At 40.1% G+C, this 22,245-nt stretch overlaps 1 protein-coding gene across 1 annotated transcript in view; it reads right to left on the bottom strand.

Annotated features, from left to right (window-relative positions):
* spsb4a (splA/ryanodine receptor domain and SOCS box containing 4a) overlaps positions 1-21,715 on the bottom strand; it is a 60,106-nt gene extending 38,391 nt beyond the window's left edge. Inside the window, exon 1 of the mRNA XM_088428562.1 lies at positions 21,574-21,715. The gene's annotated coding sequence lies outside the window, so the exon portion shown is untranslated. The remainder of the gene's footprint in view (positions 1-21,573) is intronic.
* Positions 21,716-22,245: the final 530 nt, after the last annotated feature.

Raw genomic sequence — 22,245 nt, 5'->3', positions numbered from 1 at the left:
CTCATCTGACACCGCCAGGTAGTATAATTAAAAGCATGAAGAAGAATCAGAGAAGGTCCCCAATGAAGTGCAAGTAAAAGTGGTTGCTTGAAAATATACCCCTGAGAGTATTTAACGTGCAGCAATTAATTGATTTATTGACAGCAAAAAAATAAACGATAGGCTTTACACTGTACATTAATCACATATATTTTATAATGTAATATTGACCAAATCTTCAGAATTTCAGCTTGTCAACTACTTCAAAAGTGCTAATAAAGTCCAAAATGTGGCCATCTTTGTATGGATAGTGTGGGTTTGACTTTCAAAACCTGGGCTACTGCATTCAAATGACTTAGCCCGAAGGTGTGTTGTCATCCTCTGCCGTATTGCAATGTTTGCAATATTTATATGTTTAGCCATGAATGGCGCCTCATAACGCCTTTTACTGGCAATGTTGATTTGGACAAAAACCCAATTTGACCACAAACAAGGTAACCATAGCATCCATTGGCTGCCTCTAAAGCAGTGAAATCCTTTGAGCAATTATTCTGTTTTGGGCAAATAAACGGTTATAAAACGCTAAACATCAGCTACATTAATAATGTAGCATCATAGCATTGGGACAACATGCAGCTCCATGAATTCAACCAAGAAAAAAAATTGTAAACAAAAGGCAACAATGGTGCGCAACTAGCATTTTGTTCTTGACGTTTCAGTTAATCAAATTCATTAAACTAATTATGATCCCTCAGAGCAACATTTAATTTACATTCTACTTTATATTTGATTGCACACCACTCAACGCATTGCGAGGAAATTGTCAATGAAACGTTTGGCTGTTTCATGCTAGAAAACAAGCCGTTTTGTTGAAAAGACATTTTTTTATTGTTCCCATTGGATTCCTCCTTAGATATGTTGACCCTTTAGGTAGCCTCCGACTTAAGCCAGAATCACAATTTCATTTACACGCTGTCTGCAGACTACTTTGGTATGTTTCAAAACTTGGGACGATGAAAATTGAGCACGCTGGTGGAAAGTACTGTAGAAAGCGGGAGAAAAGCGAGCAAGGCAGAGAGAGGGCGAGGCGAAAGGCGATCCCCTGTGACCTCATCAAGCCGAGTCGCCGGCAGCAAGCAGACCAGCAGGCGGCTGAGAGGAACACCCGCCTCACCCCCCACCTTCCATCTTACAAAGAACTCACACCGAGCGAGCGGCGAGATCAACTCCCGACCGCGCCCTCTCGCCTGTATACTAAAAACGCAGACCTAACACGTGCCGCCGGTTTAGCACGAGTCCCGCGTATGCCACCCTAAATGCCAGTCATGTGACCACCAAGGTGATTATGGTTAATGGAAACTAATGAAATGACTCACTCGGGGCTGAAATAAAACCAAAAAAACATTTATTCAAAAGAAGGCTTGATTTAATCAAAACTAAATGTTGTGCAAAATGTTCAAACAACCAATTTTGAATAACTTTCAACGTAAACTTAACATTGGTTAAATGTCAAAATTCAATCTTGTAAACACGGCAGCCATCTAGCATTCGACCACTTCTCATTTTTAGCTCATTTTTAGCTAATTTGATTTATTGCCTGACCCTAACTCAAGCTAGCAAAAACAATATTTAAAAAAAAGAAAAAGAAAACAAGTTCTTACATATTGGAAGCTAACCAAATAAGTAAAGCAAAAATGTCCTTTATTTTCATCTTTGTCAAGTTCAAGAGCTTTGAGGGTGCATTTGTGAAAAATATAAATATGGTACATTGCCTTGGAAGCAAAGTCGCTCTTGGTTAAATTTTAGTTTTTGCAGACACGTTGTGCGTTTGTCAGATTTGTTTTCATTGTTGTGACGCAACTGCATTGTTCAAGACTTTCCCCACGGCAACATTGGCCTTTTACACCATCTGGGCAGTGACGGAAGCATTTTCATAGTGCACACATTGCGGGAAAAAGTTACACTGGGACATACAAACAATGACGTACATCTGCGTTTGGCTAGCACTAGTTGATATAACTTGTTCTTTTCACTATATATATATATATATATATATATATATATATATATATATATATATATATATATATATATATATATATATATATATATATATATATATATATATATATATATATATATATATATATATATATATATACACACACACACACATAATCACACGCCTCGTGTGATTTGAGTCCATGAGAACGAGTTGAGATTAAATGTTTGCAAAACTGGGAATATAGAATCATGCCTGGCATAAATTGTGCAGTTTTCAAAAGGTTTCCTTTATATAGAGCAGACTGCAACAAAAATAACAATCGAGATTTAAATAAGTAAAATATAAACTGAGATTTTGGACAACTTCCCGCAAAATTGGGCGAGATAAAGTGACAGAAACACAGACACGTTCGAGTCAGCCTATGTAGTTTGTACAAACGGCAACTATCAGGCTCTTAACACAAAGCAAATTATTTGCTTAAACTCACTTTGAAAAACATCCAACTCTCGCCAGCCAATATAGAGCACTTGTACAATAAAATGCCAGTGTAAATAAGTCTTTTTTTTTTTTTTTTTTTTAATCTCTTTGGGATTGAATATGATTTCCAGGACAAGGTTGTGCTAGCAGTTAGAAACTCCTGCAAGAGGGCCAGCCCGCCAGACCACATCCCGCTTGATCTTCTTTTTCCCAAAGGTCTTGAAGCCACCGGAGCGCCGAGCCGGCCGCTCATGACACAACATCTCCAGTGGTATTATGAGCATTTCATTGCATCACATGTCTGCGCACTTTGCGGCACTCAGACGTCTACACTTAACAAAAGTGCACACAGATGCACATCAGCGTTGAGTCATCGATCAGTCACAGCGCACTCTTTGTTTCGGCTCTCTCTGTTAAAAGCCCGCCGTTTAACTTCTTGCTTTCTGCTAAGTCACTGCAAATTGAATCGCAGCTGACATGAGCTCCTGGCCGCTTCGTCCATTACTGCTCAATAAAGACATCAAGTCAACAGAAGCCAACGACAACTTAATGCCGTTTTGGTAAAGCGATCAAAGACAATAAATCCTGCTCGCCGTCGTCGGGATGTCAACTGAACGCGTTGTGATCGGAATGGCTGGGTCACTTTCGGCGAGCGCAGCCAGTGTAAACAACCTTGCTCACTGGGCTCCTTGTTTTAATTTCAAGGCCGGAAGCAAAGAAAGCGGGAAAGACATAGTCTATACTTTTCTTCTGATAGGACTTTCTATACAATTTTGCAGCAAATGTTTTGGACTTTTTTGTCCATTTATTACAAATTTGCAAGGTATGCGGTCATTGATGGACATGAGATGGGACTGAGGTCACTTCTCAACCCCAAACGCATACTGTAAATATGACCACTTTTTTTCTTCCATCCATACTTGTGACACACCCGCAGTGCGTAACCTGGAAATTTGCGCTCAATTATGCGAGGCATGACTAATTGAAGACCGAGGCTGGCGTTTAACCATGCGCATAGTTTTCCTGAGACTTTTGTCTGTTATTGTAATCCCTGTTGGAAAAAATAGCACATTTAACCTCTGTGTGGTATTCTGTCTAATACTTGTCAGATACATTTCACATCAAATAAAAAGCACAGAAAGAAGACACTACGGAGCTGAAATTTCACCCATGCCAAAGTTCAACGTGGCTATACTGCGAAAATGAGTCAGTAAAATATGCATTGTTGCCAATGAGATTTATGATAGTACTGTTGTAGTTTTAGAAATTGGCCTTAATTTAAGGATACTTTTAAGGCTCTCAGTCTAATTTCGGAATTCTTACTCGTCTCGTCTTGGTCTTCGACACGGCGTACTGGATTTTTTTTTTTCCAAGATCACAACTATTACAGCCACTACTACTGTGATTATTGAGAAAATGCATAATTTGTAGGTGAAGGGAAATTAGGACAACAATTTTGGGGGGGCTAAATGACGCCATCATAAAAAAGCTTCAAAAAAGGTCTCCCCTTGATTGAACATCTCCCATCTTCTCAGCTGGCCTCTGCCTCAAATTGCCTTCTGATTTTCTGCCTCATAGCATATTCGCACTTAAGGGACCCCCTGGGGTCTGGGGGCACGTGTGTGGACGCCAGCTAATCTGCACTACAATGGGGGGGCTCTGTTGTCACCCCACACAAGGGATTGGACCCGCCTGCGTGTGCATGTGAGCGTGCACGGCCTTCTGCCAACACACGTGTCAAACACAAAGCCAGCCAACTGTCCACATGGCCCAAGGGAGCCAGGGAGAGATTTGTGGGGGGTGTAGGGAGCTGGGAGATGGATAGTAGGCGGGTGGGGGTGAAAGGGGCAAAAAGGCAGGCAAGAAAGGATAGAGCAGTGTTAAATGTGCAGCCTGGGGGTGAATGGTGACGACAAGAGTGTTAGAGGGGAACACCAACAATGGATGGCGGAATGACGCTGTACAGATGGCACAAAAAAACCGACAGCATCCAAATTGGAGCTAACGGTCAAAAAAGGGGTGCCAAAGGTCACGCAGGATTTTAGTGCTTGTTCAGCATTACTTTTCATTCTCTCCACAAGGCTTGTGAGGACTTTCGATAACGCCGGTCTAACGACATTATAGAGGCTTATTCAAATTCATGTAGAGAATTTAATGAGATCAAACCCATTCGGAGTTTTATGTGCAATAGTTAACAGGTTCACGTCAAAAGTCAGTGAGCACCACACGGCTCCGTCATTACCATGTTTTAGTAGCAATAAAAACTCTTCTGAAATTTAACTTCCATACATTCATATATTAACTAACAATTATACAGTAGAAAATATATCACTTAAAGGCACATTGGCTACACGACCTACAGTATGTTGTGCCTGCATTTGTGCCGTGTGCAATGCTAATATAATAATCTTTCTGCAGACTACAATTATCAGACAATATTTACTTGTATATTTCCATAGTGTAAAACAAGACAATTTATGACAACAGGTGTATTGCGGAGATGACATCGAGTCTTTAAGCAAAAGGGCGTGCACTAAAATTGTTGAATGAGTCAACTAGTGCACGGTTTGAAAAAACAACATGACGTAAACTATGGTAAGATTCAGAGAGAAACGTTTTGTCTGAGCATCCTTTTAAAAAAGGACACTAAATGTTCTTTTTCAGTTAGAACTTGAGCCTTAGACACACATGCAGGGGGAAAAAAACACTTAGTGCTTCAAGCTTGGGCTAGAAAGAAATAAATGGTGGGGAAAGCCTACTAGAACAGCAGAAATGAATTCTGGATAAAAATGTATTTTGACTTATATAGCTGTCAATATTGGTGAAAGCATTTACATGCGTTTGAATGGCCACACTCCAATTCTTTTATGCACACCTTTGCAAAAACAGTCCAGTCACACCATTATGATCATGTTTTTTAATTCTAGATATCATCAACTCATAAATTGAGTATTTTCTCATGGTGAATTGATTTTTGCTTAATTGTATTTTGAGGCAAAATGGACTGGACTGCACTGCTTTTATCTAAGGGAGAAGATGTGGTCAGTTAAAGGAACTTTCAGAAATCGATTCAATTCCCCAACCTAATTTAAAATAATGGCAGAAAAAAAACCCTAATGATTAATTGATCATTTCACTATCATCTATTAGCCAAAGGTCAAATGTCACTTCCATTGTATAACAAAACAAGTTGGCCTGAATTGATCACAATCACTACAAGTTTGAATTTACCACAAGAGCCTACGAGTATATTTGTGTTTTGCTGTGTTTTGGGAGGGTTATGTCAGTGGTGGTTGTGTATGAAAACAAAGTAAGAGCTTATTGACAGACACACGGGGCGATTGTCCACCTCTTTAGTGCGTTTCGATCGGCACGCGGATGGGTCGGGCCGGGCCATCCCAGCACAGCAGCTTTCACTCTGTTAAAAAGGCAACCTTTCCATGGCTCCTTACAGGAAAGCATTAGTCTACAGTCACGCTCTTCTATGTACGTCGCTCAAACGCCGTGCTTGCCCTTCTTCTTCTTTTTTCGATATTTGGCGCCAGAACCTACTGGAAACAGAGTGTGCCCATGCGCAGCTTTCTTACATGCACATGTTATTCTTTTACCCTACAATTATGACTTTTGCACCTGTGTTGTGTAACTGGTCAATGCTTTTCGGTCTCGCCCCCTAGTGGCAACACTTCTCTTGTGTGTTATCACAGTATATTTTTTTTGCATCTGCCTTAAATTAAAATCCTTTTTTTGGATTGCATCTGTTTTATGCAGCGATTTTATTCTTCATTTTCTTTCATTTGTTAGCCGTTGTTTTAATGCCGATGTGTCCTTTTTGTTTGCACAAGTTTGGTTGTTGGAGGTTGTTCCCAAATGTTTTACTACGTGTCTGTTTCATTACCTTTTTCTTCTACTTTTTCCTTTTTCATCTATATTTCCTTTTGCTTTTTCGTTCTTTTTTTCCTTTTCCTTGTTCCTGCTTTCCTTTTACTTCTTCCTTTTCCTTCTCATTGTATCTACTTCACAGTGTATCTTCTTCTTCTCTTCTCCATTTCTGCTGATTTGGCCACGCGAGCTGGCTCCCTCCAGGCCTTTCCTCCCACCGATCTTTCCTCAATCCAACTATCCTCCCCTGCCTTTATTGTCGCCTCCTCCATTTTCAGCGACAGCTGCTGCTCTGTGTCTGCGGCTCCTGACCCCTTCGCGCCGCCCGCTGCCGCGTCCTCCTCGCAAAGGCCCCTAGAGAGCCTCCGTCATTAACACGCACGCACACTCACACATCTCTCACAGTTAAGACTCTGATCACATGGCCCTCATCGGTCAATTAAGTAGCCCACAGACGGCAAATCCGTCAATTTAATGGGCCAGGACGTGTGCAGAAAAACTGTAATTAAACATGCTCTGTTTAAAGACATGATTAGAAGAGCAAATGCAAACGCATCGCCAGTGGGCGCAAAACTGTTTTGTCTTGGTCATGTGCAGCTGAGTGTCAGCACAGTGACAAAAAACCCCTCCCAGTAAACACTAAAAATATTTAGGCTTTAATGTGACTCAGTTAGCTGAAATGGACGCTAACTAGAGTGAGTTGTCCCTCGTTTGCTTGTCAAGGGAAGTAGGATCTTTGACAAAAAGAAATAGTATGTCGCAATTTTAATCACCATTACAATTAATTCAGTGTTTCTCAATTCTTTTTTGCAAAGTCCCCCACCCCCAGGAAAGAGAAAGCCTTTTGTGTCGACCGCCATGCTGGCGATGAATGAGATCATCTATAAAAATTGTCTAAGTATACCTTAAACTATATCATTTTTAACATTAATGAACTAAAAAAGCAATATATATTAACTGTCAACAAATGTTAACTTTTTTTTGCAGCGTTCAAAAAACATGTTCGAAAAACATGACGCAACTGTGCCGCATCAGCTGGAGCAATCAAAGAAAATGATCAAATAAAAACAAAAATACAAAACTTGAGTAAGTAAAATTAAAACGCATGCAGGTGATGACAGACATATTTTACTTGTCTGACTTGGTCATAACACGTTTTCCCCTGCCCAAACAATCAGAGCACGGGAACATGGTGGCGTCATTGAGTCCCATTGATTAGATCGTTTAGGTTACATCAGCAATGATTCGAAAGTCACTGGGCAGATTAGGTTTTTAAGGCAACACAGAACTTAAAAATGTGATTTTTTTTTTTCCCACACCATTCGAGAAAGATCAATCTGTCCTCCACATAAGCCGAGTTTTGACATACAAATGTACATTTTTATATCGGCCATATTCTTACTGACAATAATTACCATAACGGGACGAACTAGACGGTGGCGTCATTTGGCTGTTAGCAGCAAGTGCCTATTGCTCAGCTCTACACCCACATAAATGTACTGCAAGCATGGAAGTCAAGACCCCCAGAGGAATCAAAAGAATACAATAAATGGGAATAAATCAATGAAGGACTTGTCCTACCAAGATACTAGGGAAGGCTATTATTCTATTTCTGTATGACTGTAAGTAAACACGACACCTGACCTGAGGGATCCGTGTCAATATTAGACGAGAACAAAGTCTTGTCGCCCACATATGGATTAGGTGCAAACTCTGGATTGGATGATGACACTACGGCAACGAGACACATCCGCCTCACAAACACGCACGAAGATAACCATGAGACGCCGATACATTATCTCAAGACATGCTGGAACATGTCGCCAAAACACACGTTGCATCTTGGAATCACCCTCACGCTTTTAATGGATGTTGAATGGAAACATAAAATGGGTAAACAAGCTCAAGTTCTTTAAGGAAACTCATTAATTATCAATGTGCGTTAGCAGGATCTCATGTTTTCAAGAGCACATGGAAATGACTCCTGGTTTCAGGTGTACTTTGAACTTCATGAAATAGTGATGATTCTCAGGATCACAGGATCCAAGTCGACGTCATTGGGTTTTTATTTTTATCCTCTTCAAGGGTCCACGTTGAGGGCTGAAGGTGAAAAGTCAGTCAGATTGATGGCAATCAATAAAAGCACTCAGACCTCCGCCAGACTTAAACTGTTGTCACCTGTGAAATGCATGAGGCAACGTATAAGAGAAAAAAAAAATAAATAAAGAATGAAGCAGTAAAAACAACACACCTGCAGCCATTTTAACCCTAGGGCTCTTGTCACATGACCAAGCTCAGAAAACAGATTGGTCTACCTGAGCAATTCCGATATAATTTTCAGTCAACAGCTGGTGACAAAATATCTGTTGCCTGAGATGGCTTGATATCCCGCAAAGGCAATATTAATCCCGATGCCATGTTTACATTATAGGGGCCATATAGAACAATATTATTTGTTCATAAATGTTTGGGGTTCCCTTCCCTTTTTAAGTGAACTTAAAAACAAACTATCAATATTTTAGCCTCTTTTCTGAGGTTTGTAAGAAACCACAAATAATAAAGTAAATCATAAAGATATTTGAATTATGGGATTAAAAAAACGTATTCAACGATGATTAACAAAATAATTGAATGATTAAGACTATTTGAACAATTGCTGAAGCCTGACTTGTAAGTCAAATAAATAGTGGTTAGAAAAACAGCTTGTATCTCAAAACACAACTGTAATAATGAAGATATGGTCAAGTATCAATTCCAGGTATCTCTCTATGCCGATACCAGCCGTATTTCAAGGTATTAGTACTCACAACAGCAGTACCAGGAACTAGACATGAGAATTTTTGAAAATTGAAGTAGAATTGCTATACTGGGATAGGATATAATGTATTTGAAAAACATTGTCTTTCAGATTTATCTGTATCAAACGTTTGTTTATGTTATCACTGTCAACTGGATTCCTGAATTCTCTCATGCAACCAGTGTTGAAAATAAAATCTATAGTTTGGGGGGGGGGGGGGGGGGGGGGGGGGGCAGACGACTCTTAAAATGCAATTAACAATGTTGCGTTAAATTCCAGCAGGAACAGGAAGGCGAATTAGGCCAGTTTGCCAAGAAAAACAAATAATATACTTTTTTTGGATACATTCCAATGATCCTTTTAAACGTTCCAGCGTACCACGTCTGCAAAGTTGCGAGGAAATCAGCTGCAGTGAGTTTTTACGCAATCTTCTGCACGAATAACACGAGGCTTGTCAAATCATGAGAGTCGTGCTCGGCAGAGGTCATAAATCAAAGGCAGACTCGAGCAAACATGCAAAAAGGCAAACATTTGCCTCTCCATCATCTTCCGTTGCCGCTGCAGCAGGTCACACAGTCTGCGTCAGCGTTTCACCGACTTCATGCACTTCACCGCCTGACTTGAGAAGTCTTTGCCTCTTGCAAAACGCCTCCATCCTTTTCGCACTTGACATTTTTGCTTGATTAAGTGTAGCTGGGCTCAGAACATCATCTGAGCAATCACTGTTGTCACAGAAGCGATTGCCAGCCGCTTATACTGTAACCAGCACACGAACAATGCGCCTCGTTCACCAACACTTCATTGTCACACTTATGCCCAAAATGTGTCAACAATCCATTATTTCTCATATCGTCAAAATACACACTAAGTCTCTTTGCTTCATTTTTAGTCTGACAGTAAACTCGTGGTCAAAAGGAAGAAACAGAAGCCTCTTTTTGGATGCATGCAGCACTCCAATGAAGTAAAAATCAACAAAAAACATACATTGGGCAACTCAGGACATTACTGGAGAATTTGAAAAAAAAAAACATGTAGAAGAAAGAGCTGTCAAAATTAATTGCTTAATAAAAAAGTAATGGATTATCAAATGAAAAAACTACGGCTGAAAATAATTGGGTTAGAATTGTCCAAATCATCAGATTTTAGCCTCTCAGCAGTAATTACTCTCTGATTTTTGGCTTTCTATTGTGTTTAGTCGAAAGGAGACATTTGCAAACATCTGTTTTTACGTTGGAAAACAATGACCGTACCCGTAACTCAATGAGTTTCGAAAAGCTTTAGTGAGTACAACATCTGTCCCTCTTGTGTCATATTGTGTAATTGTTAGTTAGTTTAGTTGTTGTTAGGAAAAAAAATGTGTAGAAATACACTTTAACGCAAATTGAAATTGTATCCGATTATTCTATAGAACAATTGATAGACTAATCGGTTACAAAAATATTTGATAGTGAAAAGCCCAAGCAGTGAATGAAATTTGGCCTTTAATTACACATTGTAAATACATCTTTACTCCAAATTGCCATGGTGAAGGAAAAATATTTTATTTCATTTTAACTCCATGAATTCAAGGTAGAGAAATAAATAAGCGTTCCAAAATGAAATAAAGAAATGTATCAGAATAAATTTGCAATATTATGAGAAGAGGAAAATATTGAATTTTAAAAAAAAATGTAAAACCGTTCAGAATATCCCAATCAGAATTATTTTTTTCAAAACTGGAGTAAGTTCTGTCGATACCGAGTAGTCATATCGTTAAGAAGAAAAATAGAGCGCACCCTAAATATCTGAAGCATATTAAATGTTTATTGATTCAAATAAAAGTGTCCCAACATGATAGCTTTTTATATGGCTATAAAACAGTGCAACCGTGGTTCAAACCAAGTAAACAAATAAAAACATCTTTTTATCACATATCAGAGGTGCAACACAAAATAACGAGGCAACAAATTTACAAGTTGCAGTCTGAAATAAAATACATTTTAAAAAATTGCACTTGAAAATCCAATTAGCATAGTCAGAAAGAAAAAGTATCTTTTTTTGCATTTGACATCACATCCTATGGTCGCTTTTCCAATTTGAAAAAGGGATAAATAGTGAAATTTTGCACAATAGTTTCCAACAGTTATCAACTATTTCATTTTGGCATTTAAGCAAGTTATACATAAGCTATGAATAGCTATTTTTGCTTTTTTCTCTAATAAAATTTACTACCTTGATTAAAATCGTACAGACTGACAGAAAATGTTGATCTTATTTTTGGGCCATATCACCCAGCCCGACCACACAATGATTCTGTCACTTGAACGCCTTAAAATTTGTAGAATTCTACACATATTTCTGTGTGTGTCATATTAACATGTATCAGTGAAAAAATATAAATACAAGACAGATATGTGGTGGAAATCCCAAGACACTCCTTGTGGTGTAAAGCTGTATGTTTTGCAAACACGAGAGTGAGTGAAGGATGTGAAAGACGGGCTTGGGAGGAGGCAACAAAAACGGGAATAGCACTAAGTGAGGCTAAACGGCGTAGGCAGCCCATCCCCACCCAGCGTTTGGCAGCTTATGTACTCAAGTGGGGGGAAACCAGACTGCAAACTCCTCTTGACTTTGAGGATTAGAAAATCCGTGTCTGAAAACTGGCTCATCTCCATGTTGGTCTGTCTGTGTGCATCTACTATAACATAGGCGACGGCGTGTCGTTTTTTAGCATGTTGGCGGATGGTACAATTCTGAATGGCAGTCATAGTACAAGTGCTGTACATGCTTTGAAGATGGGATCAAACACTGCTAAGAATTTGCAGGTTAAACTATGAACCCTCCTGTTATGTTGTGGGTCAAACGCAACCATTTGGAAGTTATTTTTGAATGAACTTTTTTGGTACGCAAACCCCGTGTCAACATGTCCCAAGAATATAATTGTTGCTTCTGGAGAGGAGAATCACAAGACTTGTTGGTTTTAAGTTTTGAAACTTTTTGTTAATTACACATGGCTTTGGGTCAAATTGACCAAGGATATCATTACTATTACAGCGAAATCAATTTAACACACGTATAAATTGATTACGGACACTCCTCTACATACAGAAATTGAGTTGACAAACAGAGTTGCCTGTAAGATTTTTTTTTAGTTTTTTTAGGGCATACTTTCTGCAATACCAATGCTTGTGTTGGAATCGTAAACAAACCTTTTTCCCAGTACATCTTTCCCCCGTAGATAAAGTAGTGCTGGGAAACCCAATAAAGCTCAGTTCTTTTGCAGTGATATCAGAAAAAAAGGGCAAAATGACCCAGGAAAGAAAGGGCAGTAAATAATAGGGATGTACTATGAGACACTGCTTCAAAACTACCATAACAAGAATTGTATGACACGAACATCATTGGTGAGCTTTTATTTTGAAATTGAAATTATTTTGAGTTTTGTTTAAACAGCCATCTGGAACGTAACTCGTTCATACCTGTATGCCTGTATTGCCTTGTTACCTTGTGAGTACGTTTCCAAAGCAAATAGAAGCGTTTTTCTCGAGTAGATAAACACCCCTACGAGTCATAATGCACAACCTTGATACATACAGTATGTTACCCTGAGAACACAAAACATACAGAATAAGTGCACGTAAACACTTAGATAGGCGGGCACGCATGTCAGATGTAAGTAGGATGCAGGCCGACGTGGATGATGTGTTCCCCGTTAACACGAGAATGAGAGTGGGAATATAGAGCCAAAAATAGGAGCGGAATAATGAGCGTCTTATCATCTGCATCGTTTCCATATCTCCTCTGCAGCCGCCTCTCCTTGACAGAAGCAAATGCTTCCCTGGGGCCATATCAAACACGCCTCGCCCAGAAGTCTTGCAAGCTCACCCAGGTTAGATCCTGCTACTACCCCCTCCCCCCCTAAAAGCACGTGCGAGCACGCCTCTCCGGTTACACCATCACCTCCGGTTTCTTTAACTTATTCAAGGCGATCGCCAAGATCCGTTACAAACGCAAACAAACCATCTTGGGCCCCCCTGAAGCCAACGGATGCTTTTTCTGATGCTATTCTCCAACACACGGCCACAACATCTGTCATTTAAATAAAACAGCTGTTCTTTCCCTAATCGAGACTACGCAGGAGGAGGAACGCCGATCCTTACCCCCTCCCCCGTTCTGCCCCAGATTCTCGCCAAGTGTCAAACTAAAAGGAATAAATAAGTCATAAGCTATGACAGAGGTGCTCTGCTATTTGAACCTTTTGTCCTGAATATTCTTGCAAATATTCCTCTCAATCGCACACTCGTTTGCCTCCCTCAAACCTCAACTTATGTCATCCCCAACAAGCGGAAGAATTTTTCTCTCTCTCACATGTTGTACAAGGAAAGCAAAAAAGTGCTGACTGGATGACAAAATACAGCACCCATCTCATTATCGAAGAACTTCAATCCACACCAGAATGAAAGCATCTGCAAATTTAACAATCAAAATAAAGGCAGACAATAACGTCTCATAAACGCCCCACCAATTGCGAAAAGGCAATCAATACACTACATGGCGGATACCTAGCATACCAATCAAAAGACTGGACAATGTGGTTTTTCATATGATAGACAACATGAGCAAAGTCATACTTTGCAGTAGGACATTGAGACATGACACGGCCCGTTGACAGTCTTTTCTTCCATTGTCTCCCATTCAATGCACATCGTTTTCCAGCTCACGTTGTGGTGAATCTGAGAAAACCTTGTAAATTCCGTATTGGTTGGTCAGATTGGTCACAGTGTGATAACCATGCTGTAAGTCTCGATAAACCGCATATTTTTCATTCTCAGCACCACCACGGGTACACATTATGAAGAAATGTTTAAGACATTTGGTAAACAAAACTGTTAACCTTAGTAGAATTAGGAAGTTTTTCCAAAACATCAAACTAAACTTCCAAAACATCAGCTTTGCACATTTTAGAATTTTTTTCACTCTGCTTTATGATGTGCCATGACCTGGAATGACTTTCAGTTTACCTCTGAATTTGCTTCCATTTCTCGACCTCTTTATGTGTTTTGCGAGCATTTGAATTTGAAGGGGTTTCCAAACATTTATGACTTGCTCTGGCAGCTTGCCAACATCACACCATCAAGCTCAGAAAACAGGTGAGCCGCGATTGGTTGTTACCTCAGCCAGGACCAACAGTGATGTCATTTTCTGTCGACAGCAGCGACAAAAAGGTTGCCTCCTGAGATTGATTCAAAAGGTTTATTTTGCTGCTTAATTTATATTCCACAAACACAATTTCAAACCGAATACCCACTTTTAAGACACACAGAATATACTACTGAAAAAAAATGTTGACTGGACTTCCCCTTAAAATTTTCTGAGAAGTGGTGATTCTGCCTTATATTTTGGGATGCAGAGCCCAACTAGTCATGAGCATTTATATTGTATGAGTGTATATGTGAGGCTAGCTCACTGTTGACTTTACTGATTTCAGTTTAAAAAAAAATGAATGGAAATTAGCTTCAAGCACCATTCTAATGCCTTGATCACAGTTTAATAATTCATCAAGTATGCACACCAAACCATCTGTATCAATGATTTATGATCATATTTCTTTTTTTTTTTTTTTCCCTGGGACTCAGCAAGCTGGCGTCGGATTCCTGAGCTTCTCATCTCACCTGTGCAGAGTCGTGTATCTATTTGCGGATTTTCTTCACCTTCTCGGGTTGCTGTATGGGCCTGGGCGCCTTCTCCCACATTTGCCAAATTGTGTGCTGTCATCAGTCACCTGTATCCTTTGCTATCTTTCATGTCTGATATGACTCACTCCGGCACAAGCCTCCTTCCCGCTGATGTTCTTCTGCTTACCAGTCTTTCCTTCCGCATTTTCTCTCTCGCTCTGCCCACACTTACAAACACAAAGCTGCTTCCTTTATATTTTAGAAAGGAGGGGGGCTGTACATCTTGCTTGCATCCCCCCTGGCCAAATCGTCTTGAACGTCTTTCCTAAACACCCCCGCCCGCCCCTCAACAGTGCCCGTCAACGTGAATCACACATCTTTTCATCAGCGTCACATATTTGTTCATGGCACAAGAGCAGAAAACACGCAATTCTAATGACTCATGTGCCAACATTTAGCTCTCTGGAAGACAATAAGCAAAGAAGCAGCTGCAAGGCCCAGCTGCACCATTAGCAAGTCTCTGCTGGGGGCGTGTGCGTCTGCATGCATCTGATGCTTTTCACAATGATTTGTTGAAGCCTTAGTAAGTGTTATCTAATTGCAATTGTGCGGCCGTCTCCATAATTAGGGAAGACCAGCCACACATGGTCCCCCCTGACATTTACCCTCCAAGATGTAAATATTCATGAGGTTCTAAGCACCAACGCCGTGCCCCAAAAGCTAGACAGAAAAAAAAAAAGGGCGTGATCGGGAGACTGATAGACAATGGCCCTCCCACTTTTTAAACAAAGGATAGCCCCGCAGTATTGGGAGATTCTATCACGGCAGTCTGCCCGTTTGTTGACCTGATGATGCTGAAATGTCATGAGATTTAAAAAAAGAAGTGGGTGAGATGACAAAATGAGAGTTTTCGCAATTTAACTGATGCCAATACAGCAACAAACATGGCACAGAAACAGCCATCATACGTCTATGTGAGTTAGTGGTGGATTAGCGTAGGGGTTAGTTTTGTCTCGCTTAGCTTCATCTAGTCCAGTTACTGTTAGTCTTTCAAAACAGAGGTCAGCTCGCAAATATGACGTGCATAAACTCCTGAGGGTACATGAAGGCGCCGCAAGATGTAATGTAATGCTTTTTAAAGATGTGACCGTTGACAGTTTTCAAATTAAGAGAAAATTAAATGGAACATGAATCATCTTATTGCTAAATTGTTGTTATAGTGACTCCTTTGCAAAACATTGTATGGCAACATTTTGTTAACGTTTATATATATTGTGTTAACTTTTATATATTCATTGTCTTTAGTAATGCAAAAATTGTATACCTAAAACTATATAAATTCAGCTGTTAACTTTTTTTAACAGTGTTTATCGAGATTACAGGTTAGAACAGAAAAAAAAATGTCTAAAAGTGCCTGAAATAAATAAACAACTGATCCTTGGCCACCCCGTTGCCTACAGTTGGTATGGAACCTTGTTTTTGCTTTAAGATATAAGATTTGACTTTTACTCAGCTAACACTGCTACGTTTCCTTTGCCGCCTGCGAAAAGAGCTAATATTAGTTTGAACATGGTGTGAGGAAAGTGGGAGTAGGAGCGCAGTCTGGTCTATTTGTGGATACCTAAGAAGACGACAGTAAAGATTCTTTTTACAAAATCTTGAAAGCAGAGTTGTGAAAGCCGGAGAGACTTGGATGGGACATTCTACTTTTTCCGTTTTGTTACGGAACAGAACTAACTCGTGTTCCTCAAAATATTTTTTCTGCCGCCAAGATGAAACGCCATCACTCCAGTGCGGGGAAAGCCGTGGACATCAAAAGGCGGGGTGAATCAGAGTCGGTAATGACGAAACACACATACACGCACAATGACTCACAGCAAAATAAGAGAGAGATGGCTAAGTCAGGCGCTGCCATCATTTAGATGTAAATGAGCTCACTTTGCAGGAAGCGCAAGCTGATTCACACATCCCATCCGATCAGAAGGAGCGGCGGAAAGGATGATTGGGACTGTTCCGCGGACAAACAACATGGGACGAGAGTGGACAAGAGATGAGAAGGATGCGTCTTTGGACACACAGAAGCGGCTGCAAACTGTCTTGAAATGATGAGTGCGCCTCGCACATGCTGAGGAATAAAACGCCGATGTCTTCCCCAGAAACGAGAAGCAAATTTGCCACTCGAAATACATCTAAGGAAATATGCTCATAGGAACATGACTTGCGCCATTACTTAAGTCCTTGTGTCATTGCGATGAGTCAGCCGCTTCAGAACGCAAGCATACGACGCAAGAGTCCCACATCTTGTTAGCACTTGGCCGTGCTGAGGAATAGAACCACTGACAAAAAAAAAAAAAGAACAGTATCGAACCATTGCTGCTTCCTTTGACAAAAGAAAATAATGTACAAGCTTTCATATGGGTAGGACTTGAGAATGCAACTTCCTGTTCTGGCATTTATTTTCTTCATATTGGGAATCAATGAAGCCCTCAGGAAATGTTGAATCATCCAATGGGCCGCACAAGCTTTTTATACTTTTATTCTCATGACTGCATTGATTGGGGAAGTGTAGAAATGGGTTCCAGTATACATTTGGTTCTTCTATTAAATTTAACAGACAGAGCCTACATATACACCTATGACATTAGGGCACGAACAGAATCGCACATGAGCAAGCACTAGGCGACGGAGGCGAGGAAAACTCCCTAAGGCCGCATTTATACCATGCTCCCGGCAGCCATGGCAGCCATGTTTCAGCCCACCTGGGACAAAAATTAGATGGATGTCTGATAACACAAAAGAGTGGAGGCAGGCAAATGCCACAGGTCACAATTGTGGTCAATAAGCCTGACCAGATCCTGAAATTGTCAAAACAATTTCAAAGAAGTTATGGTCTGGACGAGAAACATAGCCCACCGTAGTAAATCGGGGCACTGTTATGTTTTTCAGGGCCGGTGTAGTATATTAGCAGTCAGAGAGGCGGAGAACAATATTTGAAGGCGATATTTATTTTGGGTAAAATATTTGTGTCAAAACAGAATATAAACCAAAACAAACTTTGGTGAAATGCCTCTAGAAAATGCCTATTCACTTAAACAATATCCCCCACTACATTGCTCCAAAATTTCAAAATAAAAGAACTGTTCAAATTTCATGTACATTCGTTTTTCAAACAAAAACAAAAGGTGCAGAGTCTCAGGGTGAGCAGATTCATGTCATTCTCTTCATTGAACATTTAAATAAATAGCACTATGAAGTTAACAAAGTTTTAAATTGATTTATGCGTCATGATAAAATTCATCAAAAATACCAAATATCCACACTAATAATCAGCGCGGCCAATAATTGGTCAATCCCTATTAATACAGTGATATCAAATAGTCATTGTATGTGACCCCACACTGATGCCGACAACGGAACCAGACCCAGCAAATGAGCATAATTTGACTGTGCGGGACCACAAACACGGTCCAAAGCTGCCCACCTTCCACGCCCCATCTGTAGGAAGCCTTGACAGAACGTAAAAAACAAGACGAACCCCATCGGAACGTGATGAGACCTACTGGCATTCATGGCGAAGCGTTAGCTGAAACGTAATGCACCTTGGAGCCTCCGGGACTCAGCGGCCCATTTCGCCCAACAGAACCAGATCAATAAGTGCTTTTCCTCCATTTTACATTCCAACAAACACATTTGTGTTCGGCATTGCAAAAAAAAAAAAAAAAGACACTTTGGGATGGATGTTCCGACTTTTCGGAAACCTTTCGCACATTCCTCATTGCAAGAAAAATCTAATCGTCTGACACAAATCGCGCTGGCCATTTGCACCGTGACTGAGTCTAATTTCAGAGTTTGACTGAGTCTAATTCCAGAGTTTGACTGAATAGGAGCTTTGACCATGCTTAACTACTTTTTTTTACAGCATCTCTCAAACTCTCTCAAACATATGGCCCGCGGACCAGTTCTGGCCCACAAATGGGTTTAATCCGGCCTGCACGTTTATTTTGTAAAATATAAAAACGACCTGATTTTTTTAATAAATGAAAAACTTGGAATATTTTATGACCATCTTACTATTTTGGCCAGTAATAAAAAATACTAATAGATTTGAATTTGCTGTTTTAAAGTTCTATAAATATATACTGACATATAAAATTAATCCGTTCCAGAGTTGGGATCGTAAGGTGAAATCATCATGGCGGGCAATTGAAACCTATGATGAATTAGGTCATTTCATCCGCGCCCCCTCTGGCATCGCTGCACCCCCCAGCGGGGCCCCGCCCCACTATTTGAGAAACACTGTTATACACCAACAATTTCGATTTTCGTACCTGTAATTGTCTTTCGTAACTAGACACAATATTTCATATAAAAATTGAGACAAAAGATAAACAATCCTTAAATTAGGCGGGCAGTGAACGGGGATGTGTTGGCGAGCAGCTGATCTCCCGTCGTGACCGGGTGCTCTGATTGTATAGACAGACAAATGACGCCTTGTCACTATTTCAACACTCCTCTTCCATCTTTTAGCCCCCATCCCCCTATCACGACGAGCTATCTGTCAAGCAAAAGACACACATAAACACACACTTTTCTGGGTGCGGTTGATTCTCAATCTCCCGATTCTGTTTCCATTGTAATCTCTTTGTCAACACTCCATCCCTCGTAGTGAATCTTGTTCCTCTTTTGGTGGTGATAGCTATGTGGCCTTCTTTACTACCTTGCCTCCTTTACGCGTCCTTGTCGACTTCCCCCCCTCGTATAGAACGCGGAGTAAATGTCAAGGTAGCCGCAGAGGGACCTGAGCACTTAAAGCGGCGCAACCGCTGATTCCACCCTTGAAAAGTCCATTGTGCGCTGGATGCAAATCTGTGTACAAATGCGAAGGGTCCGATTGCAAATCCATATTGCGCCGATTTGAAAAGTGAAAGTCCAGACTACGCTCAAGCTCAGTCTACTGTATTCATGGTCCATGGGGAAGAAAAAAAACAGCCTTAAGCGAAGACGCGGAAAACCGTCATGGTTCAAAGCACATCCGCAGGTTTTCCACTTAAAAGCTCTCGATTAACCCTCTGACCACAGCATTGGTCAATATTTACACCTACTGTACATTTGATTGACATTAAAAGTGATGCATACTCCTCGGTGCGAACGGTCCACGTTAGATCTTTGCATTGACTCAAAACAATAACGACTGAATGAACATTAAAAGCAGAGCATTGTACACCATAAAAAATACTAAACTAATAGCACTTCTTGGTATTGAGTAACATTTAACTCATTCAATCCCAAAGACATATTTCTATATCTATGCCATCCATTCTTAACTGCTTATTGTCACGAGTGTCACGAGCGTGTTGGTGCCTATCCCAGCTGTATACGGACAGTGGGCAGGGTACACCCTGGATGTCAGTCAATTGCAGGGCACGTAAAAAACAATAATTCACATTCAAAAACATTCCTAAGGGAAATTTAGAGTGTCCAATATACCTATCCAGCGTGTTTTTGAAATGTATGAGGAAATTGGGAGTAGCCGGCAAAAAAAACTATTCAGGCAAGGGGAGAACTTGCAAACTCCACACAGGAAGGTCGGAGCTGGAATAGGACCCACATCATCTCAACAGTAAGGCATACGCGCTAATGCTTCAAGTGTTACGATAATAAAGGGTCTGAAAATGTGTGGTATTGAAAAAGTTAATTATTATAATTAAGAATAATTCTATTATATAATTATTAATTAATTTCCTTTTGTTTCCATTAAATTCTGACTCATATCAAATTGATTATTATTAAGAATCTCTGTTGGTTCATTTCGATTGGGTAATGTTTTTTTCTAAACAATGTAATGATGCCAGTTACATACCAGTTATATTCATGTAAAGAGCCTACAAAATTCCTCAGTCAAATCGGAGTATAGTATTCACCAAAAACAAAATGTGACCACTTTGCAATAGCAATTGAATATTTTTAGAATCAAGTATTCTACTGGTTATCTCATCGATTATTTGAGTAAACAGACAAAAACTCATTTAGCAATGGTAACGATACAAATACAAAATGTACACACTGTAGTATCATTGACTAGATTGTATGTGACTTTAGAAGACCAAAGAAACCATTTTGCTTGTACAAAATGTATTACTTTCAGTCACTACTGTGTTATGAAGAGAAATTTAGCTGCACATTAGCGTATTCACAAAAGATCTACAGCATGTAAATCAAACTTATTAGTATGATTTTTAAAGGATATACCGCGGGTCGCGAAAAAATAAACTGAGGCCCGCAAATGGCCCGCGCGCCATAGTTTGGACGACCCTGCTCTAACCAATAAGACACGGAGCAACATTAGACAGGCAAAATAAAACTTTTAAGAGGTGCAGTTCAGCTCCGACTCCAAATTCTTAAATCAACAGTAGTGGGAAGACCGAAATATTGTTTGTGAGCATTTTCTTTTAGAACAGGTGAACAGGTGGTGAAAAAGAAAATCGAGCAGATGTTTGCTTATCAGCCTGGGATTCACAAACACACCAAAGGATGTAAAGACCCCCCAGGAGTGGAAATGTTCCCCGGTTTAGCCTCATTAAACTTTATATCGCGGAAGAGTCTCACACAGAGGACACTGTAAACGACTCGAGAAGAAAAGAAAAGCCTTTCTCGAGTCAAATAAAAACATAAACCACTGGAGTATTCTTGTATCACCGTTGACTTATAAATATCAACAAAACAAAGGGAACCAACTACGTACAACACTGAGGCGCTCGACTAGTAGAAACACAAATACTCACCGCACGTAGAGCCCGACTCGTCTCAATTCGTCACTTCTCTGGGAGAGCAAAAAAGTAAAATAAAAATAAAAAAAATCGAAGCTTCTCCTCTTCGCCGTTAAGGGCCACGATGCTATTCCAGTGGCTCTTTGTCGCACTTGAATGGAAATGGTAGCTGGAGGAGGCAGAGCAGCCAAACCCCGACGTCGTGTGGCCATTAACTTAGTAACTAGCGCGCTGATTGGTCGCGTCCACCTTGTCAGCCCTCACGCTATTGGTCGTGGCTCAGATGCTATGTTTAAGGGTTGTTTATAATGTCCGCTAAATTAAAAACTTCGCGTGGATGCCGTGGATCAAAGCTTACTGAGCTTATAAAGTCCAAAATACGGATCGATTTTTATTATGAAAATGGCTTTATTAAGTCACCATAAGAAAAAAATTACAAATGACGATAAATTGCAATTCGCCTAAATCGCTGACGTTTTTACACATTCCTATACTTTATTTTTACACCCAAACAGAGGCACAGAAGCCGAAAGCCCAAATCGAGTAAATGTGCTGCTGTTATAATATTACTAAAAGGTAAACGTAGACGCCTTATTATTACTTGAGGAAGAGATGATGGATGGATGGATGGATGGATGGATGGATGGATAGATAGATAGATAGATAGATAGATAGATAGATAGATAG

This window comes from Hippichthys cyanospilos, chromosome 12, assembly GCF_059441005.1.
Source record: "Hippichthys cyanospilos isolate Australia breed blue-spotted pipefish chromosome 12, RoL_Hcya_1.0, whole genome shotgun sequence".
Lineage (NCBI taxonomy): Eukaryota > Metazoa > Chordata > Actinopteri > Syngnathiformes > Syngnathidae > Hippichthys > Hippichthys cyanospilos.
This window is presented reverse-complemented; position numbering and strand designations above follow the sequence as displayed.